Genomic DNA, 6000 nt, shown 5'->3' on the forward strand with positions numbered 1-6000 from the left:
TGAAAGATCAAAAGGATAAACAATGCAGATTTATTTTTTACAGCCAGTTTACATCATATTTACCAGGGGTGCCAACAATTTTGGCCATGACTGTATATCGCGATATCTAGGAACACATGTGACTAATGAAAACAAACTAAAAGTCCATGAAAAAGACGCAAGGGACAAACACAACAAAATAGGCATGATATACAGTATATGTATATGTATATATATCTCAGAGGCAGTAAAAGGCATGATATACAGTATGTATATGTATAGGCCTATATATATCTCAGAGGCTGTCAGGTTTTTTTTTTTTTTGGCATTAGAATCCAGCTGAACAAGATGTCCAGGACCTCCAGCAGAAAAATAGGCCCACAACATTAAAGATCCAGCAGTATATTTAACTGTGGACATTGGATACCTTTTATCCATTTTGCACCAAACACATCTGGTGGGTTTGCTGCCAAAAAGCTTTTTGACTTTCATCTGACCACAGAATCAGGTCCCATTTGAAGTTCCAGTTGTGCCTGACAACTGAATATGCTGGAGTTTGTTTTTTAGTGAGAGCAGAGGATTTTTCTTGACACCCATGTGGGGATGTAGGCTAAGGGTTGTTGGATTTATATATAACGTCTATTCCGATAAAGATGGACAAAATTCCCAAAAGGTTGATAATAATATTCATTATTAAATAAAACATACTCAGGTAATCCAACAGGAGACAACCAACGAAACAGTGTGCCATGCACAAACAATACCAGACAATATATATATTATATACTGTATATATACATTAACGATATATTAATTATAATTATAGTTAATTGAGAAGCTAGGTCAACACTAGTGTAGCATACTGTAATAACATTTGTTGTTCATTTTAATATTGGAAAACAGGGTTAAAATGTTTTAGTTTTTTTGCATCTTAAATATATCAATGTTTAAAAAAATTAATTGGGGAAAAAGTTGAGTTAATAAAAATATGCATATGCATAATGCATATTTATGCAGAGTGGGGTGAATTGAGATTTCCAGAGCTGACGTTTGCACAGCTGCAGTTTTATGGTCAATTGCTCTCGTTGAGTTTAAGAGCAGTAACTGGCACACTGGGGCACAGATTTGTACCATTTTATTTCAACCTTTTCATTTGCACCCGTTGTACTGACAGACACTTACGTTTTCTCGAGGGAGAAATTGCTAATCATTTGGCTTGTCTAATGAAACTTTCAGCCGCCAAGGAGAGCAGAGACCTCATTTAAACAGGTTAACATGCGCCACCCTGATGTTTCCTCTCATCAAGATCTCTTCCGAGATGGCTAGAACTCTTTTTGAGATACAAAGAGTCCAATTTCACATTACCACCCACTGCTAAGAGCAATGTCAAGCTTATGACTTGGAACATCAAGGACCACAAATCCTCTTTGACATGTCAGCACATATCTGACTCGGGGTCTCCGGCGGGTATTAGACGTGTGCAGAGATTCAACATCCAATTCTAATCCTCCAATTGAGAGCTTCCGTATAACAACAACCACGCGGCTATGGTGGATTTCATGTAAAAATCTTTACGTCCATTATTAGTTATGATTGGTCTGTGTATTTTTATGGGACGCTTGGTTTGTATATGGTCTGTGGTATAGGCTGTGATCTTTTGAAGATTTTCCCTCAGGCTCACAATAGACCTTTAATCGAAAAGGCAAGAAAATAGAAAACCCCACGAGGCAGCAGATGCGCTTTTCTCTTGCGGTAATAATTCTCTTGAGTGTATCGTTTTAAAGAGGATAGATTCCCTGGAGAGGGCTATTCATTCTCCCCTCAGTGCCTGCTAACAGATTTTTGCTTTAACTTTGGGAAAGCACTGTGTTCTCCAGGCAACATATTTTACAGATAATTTTGATCATCACCCAGCACTTTCCTTAGAAAAAAACTACCATGTTTTTAACCTGTTAAGTGTCACGGGCCCACCGGTGGGCCCAAATCCATTACATTTTTAAAACAGTAATATCATATACTAAACCCAGAGGTGGGTAGTAACGAGTTACATTTACTCCGTTACATTTACTTGAGTAAGTTTTTGAAAAATATATACTTCTAGGAGTAGTTTTAAATCACTATACTTTTTACTTTTACTTGAGTAGATTTGTGAAGAAGAAACTGTACTCTTACTCCGCTACATTAGGCTACAATGAGCTCGTTACTTTTCTTTTCACCTCTTTGGTATTCTACGCATTGTTTTTTATCCGTATGCCTCATTTTAATGTTTTATTTTGACAGAGAGAGAGAGACTTCCGCTAAAGGCTCCACCACGTGACTGTGTTTCACCAATCAAACGTAGTTGTGCAGTCTCACTCATCACGTGACCAAACTCAATCTCAACGGCGGGACGGGTTAGCTGTACAGTCGTAGGCTCGTAGCAAAACAAAAATGTCAGAAACCGTCAGCAATGCAGACACAGACGATCAGGAGGAACACCCCTGGTCTCATATTGAAAGCATGTTTACCTTAGTAAAAGTGCGAAACAGCAGCTACATTATGCGGTGTCTTCTGTGTCTACCAAAACAAACGGACATTTCAGCATTCAAAAACTCAACATCTAACTTGAGGAAACATGTAGCGGTAAGTGTTCTAAATTCGTTTTCTTTTCTTTTTTTGTTGCTGTGGATAGGCGAATGTTTGTCTTTTAGGTTACACGTTTTAAATAGGGCTGTCGAACAAAAAAAAGTTTCGAAAACGAAAATAGGGAATTGATTTTAACGTCCTTTCTTTTTTTCTACCAAAAATGTGTTTTAGGTGGATACACTGTACAATACAGTACACAGAACATGTAGGATGTTGGAAAATAACAATGTCTTTTTTGTTTACAAAATGCTTTTTAATATTCGCTATTACTTCAATGCAAGTGAACAAGCGCGCCGTTATTTGTTGCTTAGTGACGTGTGTGTTCAAGCAAGCCAGAAATGCGCAGATTCTGCGCAATACGCTGTATTTAATATATCGTGAGGACTCATGAGTTGCGTATTTGCGCTAAATCCGCGCATATTTGGCTACACGAACTTCCCCAGCAAAGTGAGTAAACATTAAAACACGACAAATTGGCTCGTGATTTGACAGCGTTTCCCGCCAAAGTTAATTTTTACCCGTATTTGCCGGGTTGGCGGGAGTTAATCTCAATCCCTGAATGTTGCAATCCTGTTTGTCATTGTGCATGAAACTTCACGCCAATAAATCATCAGAAATATTGCTCGCTTGTGCGCGTCTCCAAGCGCCCTCTTTACGCTCGTCCTAATGCCTGTTAGTTGTCCGTGGATTTGCCTATATTTTTGGTGTTGAAAATGGAAACGTCTTTAGACATGGAAAATCGATTTTTCAATCTATTCAATGAACACTTGTGTCTCAAAAATCGAAAAGGATTTTTTTCACAAAAGTGACAGCCCTAGTTTTAAACATTTCCTATATATCCATCCAAATTTGATGTAATAAGTCTCTTTTAATGTCTTGATCTCCCTGTAGCCTCACAGATTTATTTATTTTTATCCACAGAGGGTTCATCCCAACAAACTGTCTAAGTACACAGACTTACTAGAGAACCACAGAAAGCGCAAGTCCTCCTCTTCCAGTGATACTCCTGTGAAAAATGAAAAAATTCCAGCCTTCGCTGCCCCAGGGCGGGTAACACAAGCAACGCTCGACAAGCTGGTGCTAAATTTTGTATGTGAGGCAAACCAGCCATTTTCTGTGGTTGAGACGCCATCCTTCAAGACTTTGATAGAAACCTTGCAACCTCATACAGTAATGACAAGGAAAACGTTATGCACAAGAATACAAGAAGCTGCAAAACACAAGAAGAGCATAATAATCAAAAAGCTGAGTGCTGTGAACTATGTTGCTACCACAACAGACTGCTGGTCTGCCAGACAACGTAGCTACTTAGGTGTCACCTGTCACTGGATAGACGACACTTCACTGGAGAGGCACTCCGCTGCATTGGCTTGTAGACCTGTCAAAGGCTCGCACACGTTTGACGTCCTTGCTGCTGCATTAGAGGAAATACATTCTGAGTACCACATCAGGGAAAAAGTGACCAGGACAACAACAGACAGTGGCTCAAACTTCCTGAAGGCCTTACGATTATATGGTGAGGAGGAAGCCACCAATGTACAAGAGAAGAGTGACTCCACCCTTGATGATGCAATAGAAGATCAGAGTGAGTCAGAGGTGGAGTATCAAGATGTGGAGAATCAAGATGTGTCTGCTATTCTGGATGACAACCCAGGCCTTGAGTACCAACTTCCAAGGCACCAAAAGTGTGCATGCCATCTCCTCAATCTTATATCCACAGTTGATACCAATGCTACAGGAGGAGCTGCAAACGAAACCTACAAGAGGCTGTCTCGGTCTGCTTTTGCAAAATGTCATGCTCTTTGGAATAAAACCAGCAGGTCAACCATGGCTCATGAAACAGTGCAACGTGAATGCAAGCTGCAGTTTCTCCGACCCAATCAGACACGCTGGAGCTCCCTCTTCCTCGCTGTAGAAAGGATTGTGCGCATTCACCGAGAGCAAGGAGAACAAGCAATTCGCAATGTCTGCACAGCATTAAAGATAAAGATGTAAGTTGACTTTTTTTTCTTTTTTTTTAAAGAATAATAAAAATAAATAAGCCTTGCTGATTAATGGGTGAATCTCAAGTAACTAAGTTTTCTTTGCATGGTGGTGTGACAATTGTGGATGACTTAACCAAATCAACTATTTTATTTTTTATTTATTTGTGTATTTAACATGTACAATACAGAATAAAGACATTATACTAGAAATAGCTATAAGTAATTTTTATTATCGTTACATCTTTTATAGGTTCCATCCAGCTGAAATGGGTTTTTTGGTTGAGTATGCTGCTGTGATGAAGCCTGTTGCCATGGCCCTTAATATCCTTCAAGGGGAGTTATCTGTGCATATGGGCCTCCTGCTGCCAACACTTTACCAGTTGCGGGACAAGCTGAAGAGGTTGGAGTCATCTTGCAAAATGTGTACACCTCTTGTTCACGCCCTGCAGCAAGGGATCCAGAAACGTTTTGGAGACGTCATGAAAGAGCCTGAGCTGATTGCTGCAGCAATACTCCTACCAAGATTCAGAACATCCTGGACCACAGAGGAGAACATCTTAAATGCTGGTAAATATACTTGTTTATCAATTAAAATGTGAACTAGTAGAAATTGACCTATATGCAGTAAATCTGTATAATGTTACTGTCATTTAGGATTATAGTGTGTCAGTGACAAACCACAGGGCGGCAATATAGTTAGAAGCTCAGGTAGCTTTTAATGTTAAACATCAGCAGCTTGACAGTCTATACAGTAGAACGGTAAGAATAATGTGCAGACCTAATTATTTATCTCGCCACAGGCCTTGACTACATAAGAAATCACCTCGACACAGACTTGGATGATGTCAGCACAAACAACAGCCTCTCTGATGAAGACGACTTCTTTGCGTCCATGGAGTTGGGAAAATCACAAGTAGGAGAGCTGGAGAGGTACCTTGCATGTCTGTCCCCTGCAGGTATGGATATACTCCACACCTTTCCTCACATCAAGAAGCTGTCACTCAAAGTCAACACTGGTCTTCCTGCATCTGCAGCCTGTGAGAGACTTTTCAGTCATGCAGGACTCCTGTTCACTGCTAAACGGTCACAGCTTCACAGCAAGAACCTTGAGAGCCAACTACTGTTGAAGCTTAATAGTGACATCACTGAGTGATTCTTTGGTGAATGGTGAAATTGTTTGTATCTGCATGTTTTGACACACACACACACACACACACACACACACACACACACACACACACACACACACACACACAGTTTATGAGAGTTTATGGGCTGCCTTGTTCTAGTTCTGCCTACAGAGGCTGGAAAAAAAGTGTCAAGGTTTGAAAATTTGTGTTACTTGTGCTTATTTATTTTATTTATATTTTATTAACAATATTTTATTTAAGTACTTGAATTTACCTGGATT

Source organism: Rhinichthys klamathensis, unplaced genomic scaffold (assembly GCF_029890125.1).
Source record: "Rhinichthys klamathensis goyatoka isolate OS25496 unplaced genomic scaffold, OSU_Roscu_1.1 h1tg000554l_1, whole genome shotgun sequence".
Lineage (NCBI taxonomy): Eukaryota > Metazoa > Chordata > Actinopteri > Cypriniformes > Leuciscidae > Rhinichthys > Rhinichthys klamathensis.